Genomic DNA, 22,399 nt, shown 5'->3' on the forward strand with positions numbered 1-22,399 from the left:
TACCTAATAGGCCACTAAGCAGGCTCTTAATCTCTTTGTCTGTATTTGCTATCTCAAGAAATGAGGATAATAATAATAATACTTTGAGAGCTTAAGCAGTAGGACTTCTGTGGTGCATAGGACTTGGTGCTGGCGGGGGTCTTCTCTCACTGTGTCATTATGCAATGCACAGTGGGACCTCTGTTTTGTTTCGGACATGGAAGCAGTCAGTAACTACAGCAGTTATCATTAACTGAAAATGTTCTGTGTCTATTTTACCCTGACAACACTTTCATCTAGTATAAAACAACACACTGACAGTGTTATTTTATACTACTAACCAGTTACTAACCATAGTTAGTGCACGTTATTGATTAATAGGAGTTTGTGACAGAATATCATGCTAGCTCAGTTGTTGTGTGATACCCACGACAAAAGAAACTTTTGCAGAACTATAACAACTGAGCCAATTGCCTAGGTCACAGCCAATAAATTATACTGCTGCTACAAACTGAAGGTATTTAACCATCACACAATGGATGTTTGAAAGTGAGGTGCTCCAACACTTATTGTGCTTGCTAGTGTTCTGACTGAAGGCAGACGTTTAACTATGCCAATGTATGTCAGTCTTTCAGCCTGAAGGAAGAGCAAAAGTTTTCAAATAAACTGCAATGGAGTAATTAAACTCATCTGCCTGAAGCTTAAAGCGGATAGCTTGTGATTTATGCACTCGCAGTAAATGCCTTGCACAACTTTTCTCTTAGTGCTCTGTTATACTCTGAGCAGGACCAGCTACATCATGGTAGAAATATTCCTGCCAAGTAGCATGAGATATGTCGTAAAGCGGAGCAAGCTTCTGTTTGGGAAAAAAAAAAAGTGCCTATGTTTTTTAGGTTTTGGATTTTTTTGCCTTTTTTGATAGCTGCTTTTTACACTGCAATTCTTCTTATGGAAAAGTTTCTTAGACACGTGCCTTTATTGGCAGAGCAGCAAATGAAAGAACCTCGAAACCAAAGCAGAAGAATGCTATCAAGGAAAGGAAATAAGAGACTGTTACTAGCTGCATGCTAATCCTGAGTGGTTTTTTACCTCTGTATGAAAAGTAAAATAAAAATTCTGCAAAAGGAAATTTTCTATAGCTGTTATGAAACAGATTATAAAATATCAACTTGAATTTTCCAGGAATGTACTGTACCTTCCTTGCAGTAAAGGCATCTGAAAAATGGCTTGTTGTTTGAAACAGTGTTCAGATCTTCCCACTGAAATTTGAGTTGCTTGTCAGATGTGCAGAATAGAAAAGCTGTGGAGTTAAAAAGGGAAAGTCATTCTGAGTTTCCTCAGCCTCTGTTTGATCAGTAAGAATATAAAACCGTGTGCCTTATGCTCTGTAGCATAGTGCCAAGGTCCACAAGTTCATAAGGGCAGATAGTAGTTTACCATAGCCAAATATCTAAAAGACCTAAGTAAGATCAATATTATTTTTGGTATGTGGTTAAGAACATTGAGTACTTCTACAAGAATATTTAATAAAATCTATTTTCTTCTCTGAAGAATTATGCATCTCCATCTCTCACATAAACCAGCCTTTAATAGGTAGGTCCCAAGTACATATTCCTACACTGCAGTTAAGACTATCTTTTGTCTGGCAAGACCATAGCCTCCAAAGCTATAAGGTATCTGCAATTACAAAGACAAATGTTTGTGGTAGAGTGGACACAGACAAAATCTTATTATACTGACAATATTAAAATGTAGCTGAGGGAGATTATCTTGGGACAAAAATCTTTAAAACCACTTAAACAATGGAAAGCCAGCAACAAAGAATCCCAGCTGCTAACCATGAAAAAGACTGATCCTGAAAATAGGAAGGAGGAGAAAAGAAAAAAAGAAAGAAAGCTTGTGAAATGATAAGGTAGTTTTTTATAGATCCATTGTTAACTTTTGCATAAAATATTTTAATTCTGATAATCAAATATATTGTGTATATACAGAAAGATCTGATGGTCCTGGAATTGAAAAAGAAGATATCACTTTCTGATAGCACTCTTCAACACCAGAGTTTTATCTGATTCTCTAAACTCAAGGTTAAGTTAGGGATTTCTTTTTTTTTTAAAAGCTTTCAGTTTGTTTGCTTTTACACAGAGATTCTATAAAGCCTTTGTATGGAGGATTATCCTGTGAGAAGTTATCTTATGAAAACATCCATAATATCAGCCCTCAGACATAAAACCTCCAAAACCAATTTGATTTTCTGCCTGCCTAAGAATCTCCTAGTTCTTTTCTGATCTGATTAATGGAGAAAAATGCTGAAACAAAAGTCAGGTTTTCTCACTGAATTACATACAGAATGAGGCAGGAACCTCTTGATCATATAGATATGTATGAGAAAATACATACCAGACATGGGGGGAAAAAACCACAAGAAACATATCATGCCCCAGCATGATACAGCTCTTCAGAGAGACCTCAGCTTTTTGGGTAATTAAATTAAATTTCAAATTAATTTTATGTACATAAAATTTATATTTTAATAAATATATATTCTTATCTATACAAATACATACCCCTCTCTTATTGTACTAATGAAATGTGGGTTTGTGGGTTAAATCCACCGTTATGGCCAGTAGAAGTTCTGAGCCTTAAATCTTAAAACCATTTTTGCTGATGGAAATAGGAATAATTCTTAATATATCTCTTTTACAAGTGATGGGAAAATGAACTTTAGCACTGCAGTAGGACACACAATGCAGTCGGTTTCATGGTCTTATGGTTTTTATATACACAAGATTAACTTTTTAAGGAAGCAGGATCATTCATTTATTAGACATATCCTGTGCAGTAGTGACCATCTCACCTATTACTTGAGAAGTACCTGAAAATAATTAGCCACAACTAACAACTCCAAGAGCTGTGTAGTCACAGAAATATCACTATAAGGATGACTTAAATGTCAACGCTTGCAGTCAGACTTCTGTTAAATAACATTGCTGACAAATTTCTTTTAAGTACTGAATTACTGGACGATGTCTATTTTATAATCTGTTGTTTAAACTCGTAAGTATATAATAGTGTTATAGAAATTTTCATATGTTCCCTCAATAGGAAGAATATATAAGCTATTTTTATACAGTAATTGAGCTGTTCTTTTTCTGCTTTCATTGTTCTTTGATATTGATAATAAGTCAGGTGATATATGAAAACTGTCTGAGAATGGAAATGTGTTTGAGGTTTGCAAAATCATGTAAGCTATGGATGAGGCGAATGCAGACCCATTACTCACTGAATCCCACAATACAAGAATTAAAGAGTAAGCAATAAAACTAGTACAAAATTTATTTAAGATAGCTAACAGAAAGCAGTTTTTTTTCATGGTGAGTAGTGAACTTCCAAAATTTGTTGAGCTGGGAAAAAGAAAGCTGATGATATTACCAGAGGTTCAAAAAGCATTGGGCAAACTCATAGGCAAATGGTTCATAATGGATATTGATGGGAATAGGTAGGAGTGTGCCCTGTGACATCCCTAATACCGCCCTTGTGAATGCTGGAAGAGTATAAGAGCAATGGACCCCTGGTAGCAGCTGGGGTGTTAGTTATTTTACATTTTCATAAAGGACTATCAGACAGAGAAATTATATGATTTAGAAGCTAAAAATTACCACTATTGTCTAAATACCTTCAAGATCTCACTCTATGATTCCATGTGACTCTTCAATAGTTGGGCTGCACAACCACAGGGGTGAATGCATATTGCTTTTTTAATTTCCTTTAAAAATGCTTCTTTTACAGAGTATTTTGATGGACAAAAAAGCCTTACCAGATTGTTGGGTATACTTTAAGTGGCTAGCTGTACTTCTGATGTAAGAGTAAAGGCTGGGTGCCTCTTGTGAGCTGCCCTTCACCATGCCGAGTCTTGGTGAACGAGGTCATCCATGTCCTTACTGAGAGGAGCTGTCAGATCAGGAACAAAGATGTGCTGTCGCGGATGGAGTGAGGGTGCACTTGACTCGTAAGAGAGAAGTAAAAATATAGTTTATTGATACAGAATAGGGAGTTAACAAAGTTCAATGCGACAGTGTTTTAACAAGATTCGATGGCGAGGTACACTTGATTATTTACTGCATAGAGGACAGGGTCAGACAAAAACTGTCAGGGAGACCCTCCCATTGAGTCATGAGGTTCGGAAAAAGATCCCCTTGCTTTCTAAACTCCTTCTCAGAGAGGAGTCTAGGTGCGGCTGGATCCAGTCCTAGTCCCAGACTTGGTCAACAGTTTATATCTAAAGGATTATATGTGCGCAATCAATCCTTTATATCACTTAGCTAAGATTTCAAAGTTTAGCATGCTATTAGTCACTTACCGAGGATCTGTTGCGGCAAGGAATCTCTCAACCTCGAGGAGTAACCTTGAGAGGCGTCCCTGCTCAAGGGGAGATCCTGGCGTGCAGCCCGCTGCCATGCAGGAGAGCTCAAAGGGCTCTTGGGCTGCTCACTATTTATGGGGATAAGATGATTGACCCATAGTCATATTTGCATGCTGACCACAGGTTTTAGTTTCTTCGGTGGGTGCATTGCACAATAGCCCTAGGCTATTGTGTTGTTATCTGTCTCCTGAATCCACTTAGAGCCGATGCAGCCATCGTGACCAGATGCATCCATTACAATCACCACTGGTGGTTATCACCTGAGCAGGGTTGCAGGAGATAAAGTTTGGGGGCAGGGGAAGCACACCGTCACATGTGCTTATGAGGAACTATGATGAAATTGCAAGGTAGGGCTCATCTGTATATTTTACACTCCAAGATCAGTCCTAGTTGAGGAAAAGAGAGAGTCCATACATGTTAAACCCAGGAAGAGTCAAGGAGAAAGATGTGAGCACTGGTATGAACCAGCACTCCCAATTCAACGGTGTGCTCAGCCAAAACAGGGTCTTAAGCAGAGCAATTCAGGCATTATGAATATTGGATGATGAATTATCTAGAACTGCTACCTCTGTACATTAAAGAGATTTAACAAGCCCTATTAAAGCTTACTTTTGTCCTTTTTCTTCCCTTCCAATATTCTTAAACCTGCACTCAATAGCTCTTACACAGACGTTTCAAAACAGCTTCCACATGATAAACAGTGGGATTTCCTCAAAGCAGTGTTAAAGGAACCTAAATACAGGCTGATCCTGTCCCTGCTCAAAGGTCGATTACAGAGAAGGTACATGAACGGGTTTCACTGTAGGCGTCTGAGCAGCAATGAAACAATTTTGCAGTTATTGCTATGGTTTCACAGAAGCTCTTGTCTCTTTAGACACAGAAATTTCTCTTTCACCTGAGTCTACAAAAAGGATGTCAAGGAGTTGATCTTTGTAGCTGTAAATTCACATTCATATTACTGCTAAAACAGTCCTTTGGGTTTCCAGGGATGCCAGACCGTGGACGTAGCCCAAAGCCAGAGACACTGCTGACCTCCGGAGTGCTGCCCCCTGACCCTGCAGTGCTCCACAGATTTCTCTCCTTTTAGTCTCTAAAGGTCTGTGGAAGAACGGAATTTGGAGAGGTAAGGCATTCAGTCCCAGCGGCACTGGGGAGGTCATGGCTGAACAAAGGGATACAGGTTGAAAAAGTTATGGTGCAAATCGTTAAAGGCACAGGGAAGAAAACTGAGCATCAAAATGTTAGAAAGCCTGTTTCTTTTCTAGGACACAGATAGAAGATTCTTTGCTTTTAGTGCAAAATCCTCATGCAGAAATGGAAGAGAGATTTTTGTTTAATACAAATAGTGAACCCTGTATCCGTCTCCATCATTGTGAGGTATGCCCAGATTAGGTCAAGTGAAGTCATTGAGTTGCGATGGAGTAATTTTGCAGGTTTTGAACTGTCTGAATAGTCTCTAGAGATTTTTAACTTTCAGCTATGTCATTAAAGACTTTTTTTCTGATGAAAACAGCTCTTTCTTTAAAGTAGTTTTTTGTCCTTTCCTTTAAGCCATAGCCTTACATTTTTCACAATGTGTTTGCTTGCTACAGAGGGAGATTTCATCATTACAGATGAAGATTAAGCAGCAGGAACACAGACATTGAGAAACAAAGATAGCACTGCTATACAACTGACTTTAGTGTTACAAATAAAGAAGAGAAATAACAGAAGAATAAAAATAGGTTGAATTATCATTTATTTCACATATTCTATTTACTGGCAACAGGTCTTTCAAGCGATGGCAAAATAATTGGCTAGCCATCCTTTTAGATGGCTAATAACCACTTCTGCAGTTCACAGTCCACATTTTTTTGGTGTGTGTCTCACATGTGTAGCCCCTTTGCAGCCTTTGCATCCTTGATGGCTCTGCCTTCTCCTGCCCCGGAGACCTCAGCACACCTGGAGAGAGGAATCTGGGACGGTCAGCTTGTTCCTTCAGCTCTAGAGAATTAGAGGGGAGTGTTCCCTGGCATTATAGTGTCTGGTCACACATCCAGGATGATGAGAAGCGACCGTGATAGAAAGAAAGAAAGAAAGGACGCCTGGCCCCAGGCTGCAGCCCAGCCCCTCTTGCCCCTCCTGAAGGAGAACAGCCCAAGTGTCCCCTTTGCACAACAAGCACCTAATGATCTCTGTGTTTCTTGCTGCTGCTTTGGATGCCTTGTTACATGCCCATCATCACTCAGCAGCGAAAGTGATGTTGTCCAAAGCCAATTATCCAGGAATTTCCACACCATCAGCTTAATATAATACTGAAAATTGGCAAAGGAGCAGAATAAACAAAGAAATGACAGATACATAAATACATAACAGGAAACATTTTAAACAAGTCATGTTGAGTAAGTGGAAAAAATGCTTAATGGTAAGCAGAACATTTTGTATTTATTTGAGGAATACTTAACAATAAAACAAAATGCAGGGGCAAAATTAAATTCTGATTTTTTTTTATTCTGTGAATTTTCATCTTAAAGTTCTTGGGAATGTTTTTGAGGGGAACACAAAGGATTTATCAAAAAAATGTGGTTTTGTGGTTTGGTAATTCCACTCTTCTCAGAGACAATATTCTGCTCTCATTTGATGACTTATGACACCTTCTCTACACATCATTTTGAGTAAATCCATAACTAGCACGTCATATGCCAAAGAGGCGAGAGAAGAGATGAGACTATGAAATATCTGTGCAATAACTGCAGGTTACTGAAAATTAAAGGGTTGTACACTGTTTGGAGTTCTTCATGAAAAATCAGCATCCCAGAGAACGTGCAATATGTTGCCACCCTGTTTCTACTTTGATAATTTCAAAAGAATTAGGAAACACTGGAGAAAGGATAAACTTGTCTGTCAAATGTCTTTTTGAAACAGCACCTCCTCAGTGAGTCTAGCTTTATTTTCTGTTCCAAAAGGAAACAAAAAGCTGAAAAACATGTACAAAAGACAGAAACACTTCTTTAGAGAGCTTTTAGGTGAAGCTGTTGAACTTCCATTGCTACAGCTTCTTCAGGAATTTCAAGGCAGTCAAATATAAAAGCAACCTCTCCACAGGGTCACAGCTTCCTTCAGGGCACATCCACCCACTTAGGTGTGGAGTCCGCCACGGGCTGGGCTGCAGGTGGATATCTGCTCCACTGTGGACCTGCATGGGCTGCAGGGTGACAACCTGTGCCACCATGGTCATCTCCATGGGCTGCAGGGGAATCTCTGCTCTGGAACACCTCCTCCCCCTCCTTCTTCACTGACCTTGGTGTCTGCAGAGTTGTTCCTCTCACATATTCTCACTCCTCTCTTCCAGCTGCTGTTGTGCAGCTTTCTTAAATATGTGATCACAGAGGTGCTACCAGCGTGGCTGATGGGCTCAGCTTTGGCCAGCAGCAGGTCTGTCTTGGAGCCGGCTGGCATTGGCTGTGTCCGACATGGGGGCAGCTTCTGGCACCTTGTCACAGAAGCCATGCCTGCAGCCTCCCCCCCACCCCAACCTTGCCACATAAACCCAATACAGTAGTAATTAAAAAGAGACTAATCATTCACATTCTCAACTCCCATCCCTTCGGGAGAGACTGAAGGGTGAAATCAACACTGCAACATCTACTTTTTGTCAACAATTGCTCCATTACATCAATAATGAATATGCAGCAATAATTGAATATTTTTTCCAGTAGCATCGTTTTACCTCCAACACTTTAGACTAACATTGTTCTCAATTCTTGCAGTGAAGAATTTGTACTGTGTAACGTCATCAAGTTATTTAAACTTCAAATGAAATATCATAGTTGCAATTACCATAGTGGTGATCTAGACAGTAGTCCATTGGTTACTCAGCAACGACCTTCTGTTTCTCCATCTCAAATTTGGAGTTATATTTACACCTATAACAGCTGCCTCCTTGGTCTCGAGCTGCTTTTTCAGAGAAGATTTATCACTGACTTCAGGGGACAAGAGCTGGGTTTTAAGTCATTCAAAGCTGTTGTATTGGGTTTACATGGCAAGGTTTTGGTAGCAGGGGGGAACTGCAGGGGTGGCTTCTGTGAAAAGACACCAGGAGCTGGCCCTATGTTGGACAGAGACAGTTTCAGCCAGCTCCAAAAATGACCTGCTGCCCGACACTGCTGAGCCAGCCACCGATGCTGGTGGTGCATCTGCGAAAACGTATTTAAGAAAGTGTAAGAAAGCGCTGTGAGAGAGGAGTGAGAATATGTGAGAGAAACAGCCCTGCAGACACCAAGGTCAAAGCAGGAGGAGGGGGAGGAGGTGCTCCAGGTGCCGGAGCAGGGATCCCCTGCAGCCTGTGGAGAAGACCATGGTGATGCAGGTTGTGTCCCTGCAGCCCATGGAGGTTCAAAAACTATTAGACCTGGGAGATTTGGGGCAGGGGGTGGGAAACAAGGTTTTTGGGGTTTTTTTGGAACTGTGTTACAGTTCTGTAAATAATTTTGATTTTTCTTAAAGGGGAAAAAAAAAGAAAAATATACCAGAGCTAAACCCCCATGCAATCATGTGGACAGCTGGGTAACAGAGGTTAGCTATGCCTGACTGTCACCCTTTCTAGGGGCAAAACTTCACTGTTACTGGTACATCACTTTCTTAACAAAAAGGGCAGATAACACTGAGCAGTAACAGAAAGCGTTAAGAGAAAGGGTGCAGGAGGTGTTGCAGCAGTAGTTTGGAACAAAGGTATTATGAGTTTTAGAGAAAAATCTATGAGATTCCAGTTGTTTTCCGCCAGTAAGTCAACATTTTCTACAGAATGAAAAAAATATTTTCTCAGTCATTCTAACAAGAATGTTTACTGCGACAGAGTTATTGCAGGATTTTAAAATGAATAGCCAGGAACTTTTCCCTGTGATTAGCTGAGAATACAAAGGATAAAAAGAAATTATCCTGGGACTACTTCAAATATAAGCTGTCACCATCATAATGATGAGAGTTAAGTTCCCATTTCTGAAGGTTATAGAAGTGTTGCAAATGTGCTTTCATTTTGCCTTATTATATGAAAAGGCCAACCTAACTTATCCTTTTGGGACTGAGGCATTCAGTTTCATTCTTTTTGGTTAAGTTATTACAGACAGATGAAAGAAAGAGTAAAGAAATGGATTTTGATAGCAGTGAGTATCTTTGGGGATTCTTTTCAAATCACATTTGTAGGCTGCTAATACAATACTAATTGCTTAAATTCATACCTGAAGGCTTTATAAATTCCACCATTTGCCTTGACTGTTATCAGGCAGTAATGATCTGATCCAAAGCCCTCTGCAGTCAAAAAAAAAAAAGATGCAGCTTATTAACTCTGGGAGAATAAGCTGTGGGTTGTAAATCAAACAAGAGGAGACAGTTGCAAGTATTTGAGCTGGGTTGCTTAGTCTTCATTGGGCACGTATGTTACATTGTTTGTTTCCATTCTGTTATCAGACTGTGGTGCAAATATCCATGATAACAATTGCAAATTTCAGATTATGACTAGTCTAACACGTAACTGAAACACTGTGTCTGCAAGCATTCCTGCCATTTCTCATTTCCTAAAATACTCACAAGGAAGAAACAGAAAAAAAAGGCAGGAATACTTGTCTTGTGGATTTGTTTACAAGTTGCAGTTTTAATATCTGTGGAATCCAACTGCAGTGCTCTATTGTTTGCTAACAGTGTTTTCTTATCAAGCCAAACTGGTTGAATTATTAGCAACAGACATGGTAGAGCCTTGAGGATCAGGAAATTGATGCCAGCTAGTATCAGCAATGCTGCCTGTGAGGAAAGTTTACTGAACAATTTAACACGAAGAAAAAGAGAGCAAAACCAAGAAAATAATCTAAAACTAAGAACTAAAACACTGTGGTGAAGCTAAGAATAATGACCAAATATCTGAGGAAAGGTGTGCTTAAAATCGAATCAGTTACAGAAAGTTTTCAGATGCATGCCAGGTCAGCGTGATAATATGTTATTTTAAATATGTATAAAACACATGCTGTATCACAAAACCTTCTCTTTCATGTACTGTACTGTGTGTCGTAACCATGTGGGTGAAATAACCTAGGTGAAGAAACTGACCTAGTTTAGTGAATTTTTGAGCTATTATTAATGTATACTGAAATTGTTAGGAAACACTGCCACAACTTTATGGGCCCTGGGGAGTATCATGTCTGGAAAGTCTCACTTCAGCAAGGATTCCACACAAAGTAAAGTGATAAGAGAAATCACACTTTTTTGTGTTTTTTTTTTCCTAAGTCAAGCAGCAAAGCATCATTACACAACCAAAGATACCTGGAAAAAAACAAACCAACCAGGTTTCAGCCAGCTGTAGGAAGAACAAAGTAGGGCACGTGCAGCCAGTTAGAGAATAGACTGTAGCATTCCCCCGAATTAGGAGGGGAACCATAGACAAATAAAAAAACTGACAAAGGGGCACCTGGATTTATTGCCGTAGAGATCAAAACAAGTGAAGAAATTAAGATCGTCTACAGTGCTTGCCCACCAGAGATCAGGTTATACCTGCAGTGTTACAAAAGGGCTATGTTTATCATTTCTCTGTGCTAGGAAGGATCCATACTTGAAACAACTCATCCAAATGCCAGTTTTAAATTTGGAGTGTAATGTCTGCTTTCTCTCTCTATGTGATAGATAAAGGAAATAATTTTATAGAACAAACGCTCTCATTCTCCTTTACTTGTTATTTTAGATCTACCTCCTTTCAGCAAATTCCTGCCACTTTATCTTTGATTGATGAATGATAATTGGATGACAATGCTAAAAATCCCTCCACACACTGGAAAAAACCCCATAGCTAGGAGCCCATCACTGTATAGTTTGTGTGATTTACTGATACATCTATGCTATTAAATAAACGAAGATGAAAGAGCAAGCAGAAGCATCTATGCTTCATAGTAATTAGGTCACCCTGTCTATGTGCTGGACTGCTCCAACTAGCCCTCTCCATGGCAATCTGTTATCATGAGGGATAGCCCGAAGCAATGAGATTGCAAGCCAGGCCATATACTTAGCCATACCCCTCAGTGACATGGGCATAGCCTAGGAAGCTCTGGATGCTGGCCGGCAAAGGAGCTGAGACACCATAGCCAGGCTGCTTGGGAAAGTCCAGTATGTGTGATGACATCCTATGCCCTTTAGCTGGGAGAATGAGGCACAGCTGAGCGAGCAGGTGTTCAGTTGTCCAGAAATGAGGTTGTCTTTTCTGTGGGAGAGGACAATGGAGTCGTCGGAGAGCTCTGGTTAATGGGACTTCACGCTTCCAAAGCTGCTGACAATAAAAGCTAATCTTAGGTGTGTTTTACAGTACATCTGAAAAATGTGTCCTCTCTGCTCTTGCTTTTAGAGAATCTCATGATGTGCCCAGGAGAGCTAATGCTCAGAGACAAAACATGTTGTCCTTCCTTTTGATTGTATCACCTTGCATCACTCAAAATTTAAGATCACGTTCATTTTCTACCATGAATAGACATGGTCTAGGAATGTTTAAATGCTGGCCAAAAAAAAAAAATCAGCCAAGGACCAACAATAAGAATATGGAGTATCATTGGTTTTCAGAAGTCCTGTGACATTTTGTGTGTGAATATACTTCCTATTTTACAAATAGTTCTTCAAATGCTGTGCAAAAACCCCAGATATTTGTGAGATTGGCAAAAGCATTTTAAAAATATACCTTGCTCTCTCACCTTAAATCCAAAGCCCTTTCTAGAAGGTATATATTCTAAATTCCTTTCTGTCACAACAGAGTGAAGAATTTCCATAAGGCTGCATTTTCTTTGCTTTGTTCTTGTTCTCTTGGCTTTTATTAGCATACTTGATTTAACTGCATTAATTCTCACACTGGAGGCATTGTCAAAGTGTTAATTAATGGTTAGATTTTTATACTATTATTACATGCTTGACATACACTTTTAAACTTACAAATGCCATGACTTGAACAGTATCCAAATCTAAACATGAACAAAGGCAGTTTATATATTTTGTTATGTCAGATTTCCACCCAAGTGAAACCGGGGTCAACTGGATTTGTCTTGTGACTAAAGAGCTGACACATGGAAGTGCCTGAACTTACAGGGAAAACCATAAAATGTTGTCCTGAATTAATGTAAACGGGCACAAAAAATGCTGTCTTTCTCACCAAAGTAAGATCCAGTATGTTCCGGTTTTGAAGTGGAGTTATTCGGCATTTGTACAGGAACACTGAGACCCGGCGTGGGCTTATGTGTCGGTTCAGTAGGCTTTTTGTCTACCAACAGAAAGACAACCTACCTGTTTCCTTTCAAAAGCTGCTTATGAGAAATTGAGTGGACATTTTCAAATGCTTTCTCATATGCAGAAGATATGCTTCAACACTAGCGCCTTCCCATGTGGTGTCCGACGGAATGAGATTGTCGCTGAGGCTGCCAGAGCAGCATGCTCCCCTGTTGGGATCTCTCTTCCATTTCAGGATTTCCAGAGGACGCGAAGCCAAAGGAGTAATGTATTATCATTTGCTGATTTCTGTATGACAGCATCTCTGCACAACCCACTGCACAGAAGCAACTTTTCTGGGACAAAATGATCGTTCCGTGTTCCTAAAAAGAAAGGTTAATTGAAAGAATTAATAGAAAAAGAAGCGAGTGAATGAATGAGTCTACAGTGGGCTGTGAGTAGTCGCGGGAGTTCAATTAAGAAAACATCTGCTGTTGCTGAACTTCTACTGTTGCTCAACTTAGTAGTCAGGTCAGCTTTGAAGGGAAAAGGATCGCAGGTGTAGAACAGTATGAGAAATAAATTCGCACTGTCCTTATCCTAAAAATACCAGGTGCTATTCTTATCTGTAACATTTCTTTGCCCTCCTTCTTGTGAACAAGCATGTATCGCTGTTTAATAGGAACAGATATATATGTACATGTTGGAAAGAATGCTCCACATACATCATGGTGTATGGTAACACAGTCTCAATGATTTTAACAATGTTGCAATCATTCTGTTCATGATAGTAATTCTTCCCCAGTGTAGGAGAAAGCGGATAAGACTTAGCATATTCGTCAACAAATTAGCTGAAATATAAACACGCGGTAATACTGTCCTGAAGTTGAGCTTTGAGCAACTGTACCTTTTTCCCACTGCAAATATTTCTCAGTTTCCGTCCTGCAAAAAGCTTTATTTCCCATGCTCCTTTGCCGAGTGACGCCTTTTGTGGTCCCCTTTTGATTGTACTCAGACTTACATGTTTCGTCTCACACACCAGCCTAAGCAAACAACGTTTCCATCCTCTGAAGTGGGTGCCAACTTACACAGGGTGAAATTCAGAGTGCCCTGAAGAGATTATATCCCCGCTATCTCAGTTGACACCTTTTTGAGAGCTGCGCACCAGTGCGTGACAGGAAAGCTTTCTGTTCATGATTCAGAGGTGCAGTTTCAAGGCTCAGGAAAGAGGACATTAAAAATGATGGGTCAGGCCCAATGTTTTCTCTTTCTCAGTGTGACACTAAGTGAAATTCTGATGTTTTTTGCTTCTGAGCCAGCAGTAAGGGCCAATTACCTAATTGTCTAGTTATGGAAACTACGTGCAGACACTGTAGTATTCAATGCCTTAAAACCATACTTCCACCCAGCAGCAACAAAACTGAACAATTATATATTCACTTCTTCTCAGCACCTTCTATTAAGCATTTGTATTCAATTATCTCTGGGTTTTCCTAGATGTCATTCATAACTATGGCATTGACCTCCTCCTAGTTTACCTCCTTCTATAGAGTTGGTGGCAGGCACAACACAGCTCTTGCACTTTGGCATCAGCTCAGAAGTTCAAGAATAAGTTCAAAAACAAACAAATGGAAGATAACATACTTGTAAATACCAATTCTGTGATTGAAGTCAGGGTATTAAGGGAGACTGGACAACTCATCTCTGAAAAAACTTTGGGGAGATTTATTTTTGGCAGGTAAGACTCACTAACTGTGCTTACAGAATGTGCCTTTTAAACCCCAGAACATATGAGTCACTTCTCCTGTCTGGCTCATGGCAAAAGGCTGGGGAGGAATAGTTTATGAAACATGAAAAGCAAAGAGAGATAAAATAACGTATGGTTAGTGCATTGACTAAAGCAGAAGCACAGAGAGTATTAGTCCAGTAGCACACAGTACTGTGTGCATGAAGCAAGGTGCTTCGGCTCTGTTATTTTTTCTTTCTTCTTCAGAGGCTTAAGGGAGGCAGGGGGGAGAAAAAAAAAGCTTCTCATAAGCTTCTTGTATTCACCAATGATTTATTTCATTTGCTGAAGTACCATTCCACCTCGGCAGTGTGTGGCAGTAGTGTTGCAGTCTCTCGAAAGAAAAGCAGAAGTGTTAAAGACTGTTTCTTTTTCCCTGACTTTAAAGCAGGTTAGTTCAGGGGGCTTTTTTGGTTGGTTTTTTTTTGGTGTTTTTTTTTTTTATCAGCTATTGTACTTTTTTCCTTTTTTTTTCTATTTCAAGCATAGATGCAAACCCTAAAATGATGTCTTTAATGATTTGTGTCTTATATCTATAGTTTTTCTGAAAAGCTGCGATTCCCACATGGAAAATCAGGAGAGATACTACTGAACATCCTAAGGTGGTTAATGTTAAAGTGTATGCTTAGTACTAGATCTTATGCAACAGAATGAAGTGGGTAAGAGAGACATTTGACTTATAAGCAGGAGAACCATGTTTTATTGTTTCCTTCTGCATTCTGAAAATAACCTTTTAATTTGTTTTTAAGGTTTAACACCGTCATGTATGGATTTTGATCTTGGATCATTAGCTGTGCTATAGTTAGTGCTTGGCTGTGATTCTTGAGATTACCAAGGCTGTTCTGATACCTAGCTACAGCCTTATTTTTCCCAGTCAGAAAATACATGTTAAACACTCAGATAGAAATGCATCTGTGATATGGAAGTTTCAGTGGCCAAGTTTAACTTGAAAGTTTCCTTTCTCTTTTCTTTTCACCCCCTTTTTTTTTCTACCTTCAATGCAGTACATCTATATTCTCTACTTCCTGAGAGTTTCACTTTTACTGAGCCTGAGATTTATTCCATTATATTTTTGTCATGAATTATAGATTGATTTCCTAGCTGCCCTCATTAAAAATGCAGAAGGAAAATTTTGAATCATCTGAAGGAGAAGTGTGGAGGGGACAGCTCACAGGATTACTCTTACCCCCATGCTACAGATTCTTTTATGATCAGGAAAGTCCTTCCATGCATCTGTAGACATATATGTTACATATGGTTGATGCTGGCCTATCATCTCAGATGGGTAGCAAGAAGATTGTTTTGTTAAATCCCAGTTTTCTAGATTTGAAGAGCAAACATTCATAGCATCTGCAGTGTGGGCTAAAGAGAAATAAGAAAATGGAGAGAATAAAGGGAGGAAGGGCAGAGAGGCAGAAGAGAAGAGGGCTACAGAAGTGGCTGCCAGCGCCTGCAGAGGGGCCACACAGCCAGTTATCGCAGCCTGTGTCTCAGCAGCATTCCCTATGGAAATTGAATTCATGGTTGCCATGCAGGGACAAGGACGTATTATGAAGACCCTTTGGAGGAAAGCAGCTGAACAGCAACTGCTGATCTGTTATGATGGAAAAAAGAGAGAAAGTAAGGGTGGGCTGGAAGCCATACCTCTCCCTAAAATTTAATGGAGCACAGGTGTTCATGAGAAAGATTCCTGTGACTGTGGGCTTTCCCAGGCATTTGGGTGTTAACACTGGAATTTACAGTCACTGGCTGTCATGGACTAAAGAGATCTGAATTTCGGAGTGTCCCTCACCATTGCACTCTGGGGCTCCTACCATCTGACAGCAATGGTGGTGACAGCAGGGAACGCTGCAGAGGACGTCTAAAGAGAATCCCTGATAAATTGGTGGGCAGTTCATTATTTCTTTCTGCATAACATTAACTTCTCCATATGGACTGGGGTAATATATAGTCCACCCTCCTATAATGCCTAGTTCATTCCTTACAGATATTTGTTGAAGCTGTTCTTTGTCCCACTTTTTCTATAAAAAGTCAGGACATTTTCTGAGGAAATATCCAAAGCCCGTTATTTCTTGTAAATCAGTTCAGTGCAAAGGTTATGACAGACATTATACAGAAAATTGAATGGATTTGCTTGTTTATTTCCCTTGGATTTTCTAAGCCAAAGCAAGTCACATTTAACAGAATCATTACGGACAAGTCTGTATTTAGACAAAAAAAAAGTGAAACGTATCACCTGGTTTCCAATATCTACTTATTCAAAGAAAGCTTTTGCAGAGCTGCAAAGGCATTCGGAAAACTATATGCTCTGTCTCTTGTCCTGACTCTTGACCGTATGCTGCTCTCTGATTCTGATCATATTGTACATCATTGGTGTAAGGCACACAGAAATGTTACAGTTTGGTATTTTTGAAGATCTAACCGAAAGGGTTAGCCCAGTTTACAGAATACACTAAATAAAACAAAGCATTGGATCATCTGGGAACTGTCACAACTGAAAAGCATTGTTTTGGCTTTCAAAATGTAAGGAATGACCTGTGGCTTCCACTAGAAAACAGACGGACTCTAGAAATGCCTATGCTCTGATGAAAGGCTGTTCTGTCTTGCATCAGGTTCATTGCCTAGTGATGTGGCAGTGATTTTTTTTTTTTTTCCAGGCCTGACAGTCCCGTCAATCATAACAAAACTGTCTGGGCTGACTTAGTAGTCACTTGCAGGACAGCTTGCCTGAGAGCTAACTCTGCTATCACTGCCCTTGTTAGCATTTGTATTTCATTCCACCTCTGTGATCTTTGTTTTGATATATTTAACTGGTTTTAGTACTACACAAAAATCTGAATAGGTCTGTTGTGTAAAACTCCTTGCTGCTCTGGTAGCATGTTTCTGGCTGCTAAAAAGCACATACCAATAAGTGTAGCTATCAAAAACAACAAAAAGCTGTTTTTAATCTGGTTCTGGGGGAGAGCTTGTGACATTTGAAGATCAGTATAATTAAATTTCACAAAAAAGAGAAACAAATCAATATACATTTTTATTCGTATGTGTTTTAAGTGCTGCACTTGATTACACATACATGTCTCTGTGTAAGCTTAGAAAAGGAACAAAGTCTTATGGTGTCCCAAGAAGAAAGCATTTTGTAAAAACTGTCTTTGGCTGCAACTGTACCAGTTGAATAACCTCTACAAAACGTTCAGATATTATGCTGGGAAAGGGTCTGAGATGTAATCGGTACCAGTTTGGGTTTGCCTGCTCTACCACACTTGTCTGAAGCTGCTGCTTTTGCCTGGTTGTAACCAGTGTGGATCTCTGAGCAGGCGCTTGTTCTCTGTAAGTAGCTGATTTAATGAGCAGTGACAGATTCACTTAAAGAGCTGGTAGTGGGTAGAAATGTTACTTCTTATGGGGTCCATAGACTTAACAAATCTCTCAGGTTACAAACACCAAAAAGCAGAGTGTTTAACTTGTTCATTGTCTTAGGGAAATAGCAAAGAGAAGCAGGCTGGCAAATGGAAGAATATATTAAATCATCCTGTTTTCTCTCTTCCAGCTGGATGGTTGCTGCTAGCTGTGCTGTGCAGAGTGCTGGGTGGAGAGGGCTACTCCCAGATGTGACACCCGCTTTTTGCATGACTGACAAGGGAATCAACCAAGGCAGGGCAAAAGGAAAGACTCACATCTGGCCCACGCATTGCCTCCTCGGCTTCAGAGCTCAGCCAAGTGGAGAATAATTCAAATTATGGGTACTTCTTACATATTCTGTGCTCAAAATCTCATTTTCTTACTTGAAACTAAAGCTGCACTACCATAATATTGCTATATACATGGGCTCTTTCACCCAAGGCCAGGAGGTGTAAGTCCCCCCTGTGGCCTGATCTTGTGGGGTGTGGGCACCGCCGGTGTGTCCTCCCGCCGTGCTGCAAGTGTGGCACACCAGCGTATGGCAGTGTCACAGTTAATAACATTGACTTGCAGGGGAAATGACTTCCAGCCATAAAAGAGTGTTTGGAAACCAGCTAATAATGATCTTTTTTGGTGTTTGTCTTTTTAAGTAAATATCTGCTAGGAAGAATTATAGAAATGCAAAGCCCCCCTCATTTAGACATTGATACCACTTCAAATCACTATTTTTTGCATAAACAATGGTGACCATCTCTTTGTGAACAGGTTGTCAGGTAGCACAAGAATATGGAAGAGAAAATATAATCTTATTCAAGAGAAGCATAAAGTATTCAGGAGAGATCTGGGAGACCAAGTTTTTTTTAGCTAACATTAATGTGGCAGTTAAATTAGGAGCCTAGGTAGATGTTAGGAACACCATGCTTCATTTCCCTTCTCTGATTCACATTCCTTCACTGCAAAATGTGTCCTGAGTTTTACAGCAGCTGAACATCCGAAGTTATTATTGAATTGAATAACAATTTATATGTATTCAGAAAGTATGGAAATGGGCTACTAACTACTGAAACCCACATGTTAGTAATCTGACTTTAGGAAGACAATTTTGGAAATGTTGGTTTAAAAGTCTGTGTGCATCAGGTTGCCCATTTGTAAAATTGGGACAATGCTGCATTAGAAAAGTATTACGGAGATTATTCAACTAATATTAAAGGAGTTTAAGACAAATGATAGGCTAAAAAGCGTTAGAGAAGTGGAAACAGCTGATAATCTAGTTACCTAATAATTTAAAGATTTCTTCTAAATAAAACTGTATTCTTGAGTATGCGTATTTTGCAAAGAGTAGGTAATTGTCCTAACAAAAGTCTGAAAATTTCTCACATTTTGTGTGGTTCAATATATTTTATATAGTGTAAAGCTCAAGTTAATTTTATTGCAGATGAGCATCTGTTACTATTTATTGGGCAAAGAACATACAACGCAGGCAGTTCTGGCCCAGTGATTTTGGTACTTGCCAATTCAAATCTCAGGACAAATAATTTCAGTGTCAGTAATGCAGGATGTATTCTGACAGTGCAGTTTGTAAATAGAAGAGAAAATGGACAGAAAAAAACCCCAACAAAACAAAACATAATCTTAGCTGACTGCAGAGTGAGAACAGAAGATGGCAAAAAATTAATTATTGTCACTGTCCCCGGAGCCCTTCCCTGGGGCACTGGATGGAAGGTCTGCATGATTTCCAGGTGCCACTCAGCCGTGTGCCACTCATTGCTTAGACAGCCCTCTGCCCTGTTGGGATGGTATTAGTCTTAGGGGATATTTCCTTGTTCCTTTCCAACCTTAGCTGAAACTGGCAATCAGATGTTGAAATAAATAGATCCATCTCAATTACTTTTGCCAGGTGTTACTCTGGGGTTCTCTGGGACAGATGATAGTCCATGGGCATGTTTTAATCTAGGTAAACTGCTTGGGTTCTTCTGTTTTAAAGAGGGATTTCAGTACACAGTGGCCCTTTCTTTGTATTTTATTGCAGCTCAGTATTCTGACAACTTTGCTTTTTAACTAAGCATTTATTTGGAAAAATACTTGACTCAGGAGTTAAAGTCTTATTCTACTTCCCCTGCCACTTCTTCACAATATATTGTAAGAATGATGGTGGCAGGCACAGGACCTCAGTTTGGAAGTCAGCGTTTGGCTCCTGAGGCGTACCTGCATGCGTGAGCTGAACTATACAGGAAGAAAAGAGAACCGAGCACCGACCTCACACTCCCTCGGGGAGGGCTCCAGCCACGAGGCTATCACAGAAAGAGAAATGTTACCCTCATCACCTCCTCCTGATACCCTTTTGAAAGTGATAACTGGAACAGCAATCTGTGATACATCAAATTTAACTGTACACTTTCTTACTGGCTTGAGTTCCCAAAAAGGATTTTGGCAGTGGTATGTCTTGTTTCTGGATCCTGCTTAGGTATTGGGATTTGGGATGCTCTGTCTAGTTAAGACAGAGGCTGGTTTGATGCATCCCCAGCAGTGCAATTTTAGGCTATAGCTCTGAAAAGCAGCAAGGCACTGACGGATCCTGGTTACTAGCAGTTGAAAGCAGAGTGTTTTTCAAAGTAACAGACTTGTATTTGGATGTCTAAATTCCACCCCACTCCCACTTCAAGTGATTTGTTATCTGACTGAGCAGCAGGAAATCTTGCAGATATTTTACCGAACTGCACCACCCTGAAGAAGCTTGTAGCGTCTTTTTGTACCTTTCTGGGTCCTACATCTGTGTAAGTGATGTAGCTTCTCTAACAGAGCTACACGCTACTGGCTGTCTCCCATTATGTTTCTACAGCAACCCAGGTCAGAGCTTTCTCTGTAAGAAAAAAAAGATGTAAGCGTCATCTTCACAATGATTGTAGTGGTTGTCTTGACTCACAAAGGCAATCCTTACCGCAGGCATTTCACAACAGTCTCAGAGTCTTTATATTCTCTGCCATGCCTCGTCTTCAGGTTCTCTGGGATGATGGGTATTGTCTGATGCCCTAGAAACAAATACTTTTTTTGACCTTTTCATGGTTTTCATTAGGAATTAAACAAAAATTTAGGTTTTTGTAAGCTGTAAGTAAGACTTAAGAAGAAGAAGAAGAAGAAGAAGAAGAAGAAGAAGAAGAAGAAGAAGAAGAAGAAGAAGAAGAAGAAGAAGAAGGAGAAGAAGAAGAAGAAGAAGAAGAAAGTAAGACTTAAGAGCAGAAATAATGTTAGGAAAATTTCCTTTGAGCAAAGAAGGCATTTTTTGGACCATATCTAGCTACTTATCAGAAAGCAAGATGAGTTATAGTGAGCTAGAATGCATTTTTTTTTAATGGAAGTGGTACTGCTAGACTAAAGTCTTTCAAATTTTTCCCTCACTAGGATCATGTGTGCTTAGAAACTTAGAATTTTACTAAAATTAGAATTCAGTAATCAGTTATTGACAGATACAACAACTTGCAAATAAGTCAAAGAAAAACTGTAATATTTGGCTCAGTACGGTCAAAGATAATGTGAAGATATTGTATACATATGCATATATATACACATGCATAGTTAGTCACATTAACAAAACAGTTACAAGGGCCTACAAACCACATGGTGACATTTAGACAAAAAGAAAATAAGCATCTTTAAGCAAACCAATTTGTAAGCCTAGCTGTCAACAGTGGAGCCTTCCACACTCTCACTAAATTCATTGACAACTTGCCTAATATATGTCTGCTAGGTAGCTGAATGGGATATTATAGAATGAGCAAACCAATTTGGAATCCAAAATGGTTCCCCAAGGGTGTTTATCTATCTATTAAGATAGTTTGGACATGTTTCCTCTCTTAGCTGTGCACATAATTGGGAAACTGTGTTAGAATAAAGCATCAGAGAAATAACTCTTTGACTATCCAGAAATCAGCCACTTGGTTCTTATAAGTCTGAGGAACACTGGAATAAGGTTACACCTGCGGGGGACTAGGCTGATGATATGAATTTTTGACTTCATAAGTCTGAGAAAACTTCCACTATTTTCTCAGAAATTAGCAAAAATCCATTTTACCCCAGTTGGTGCTGAAGTGTATTGCCGTGGCTCATATAGGTCATGGAAAGCCATGAAGAAGAAATCCCAGTCACTGTGGGAGTGATGTCCCATCACTCTAGGAACAATGATTTCTGTGAAAAGTTCTAAGAAGAAATTCAGATAGCTTCAGGAGTTTAAACTAATCTAAAAAAAATATGCGTAATGAAACTTTGAAGGGGCTTATGGCGGCAAACAAGAAAGGTAAATAAATAAAGTGCATGCAGAAGTTCAAGGGACTTTTGCCTGCACAGAAGCCCACCAGAGACTGCAGAATATTGTCAACTCACTCAGAAAAGTTTATGAATTTTAGAAAAATAAAATGATTTGGCAGGGTCATGTCCAGGATGCAATGAATCAAGAATAAGTAGAACAAGCTAACTGGGTTGTGGGATGGACAGACTCATACAAGGACGATAAAATCATAGCATATCTCATTTATCTTTGCTGGAGAGCCAATAGGCAAGCTTCACCCTCAGGACTGGGACAGAGTGAGAAAAGCTACTCCTGTGGCATTAATTAA

At 39.6% G+C, this 22,399-nt stretch overlaps 1 long non-coding RNA gene across 1 annotated transcript; it reads left to right on the forward strand.

Annotated features, from left to right (window-relative positions):
• Nucleotides 1-14,479: 14,479 nt before the first annotated feature.
• On the forward strand, nucleotides 14,480-18,382 carry LOC142407765 (uncharacterized). The gene is made up of 3 exons (XR_012775039.1): nucleotides 14,480-14,781; nucleotides 14,930-15,049; nucleotides 17,938-18,382. It is a non-coding gene; the product is annotated as an uncharacterized LOC142407765 (long non-coding RNA).
• The last annotated feature ends 4,017 nt before the right edge of the window (nucleotides 18,383-22,399 follow it).

Source organism: Mycteria americana, chromosome 3 (genome assembly GCF_035582795.1).
Source record: "Mycteria americana isolate JAX WOST 10 ecotype Jacksonville Zoo and Gardens chromosome 3, USCA_MyAme_1.0, whole genome shotgun sequence".
In the NCBI taxonomy this organism is placed as follows: Eukaryota; Metazoa; Chordata; class Aves; order Ciconiiformes; family Ciconiidae; genus Mycteria; species Mycteria americana.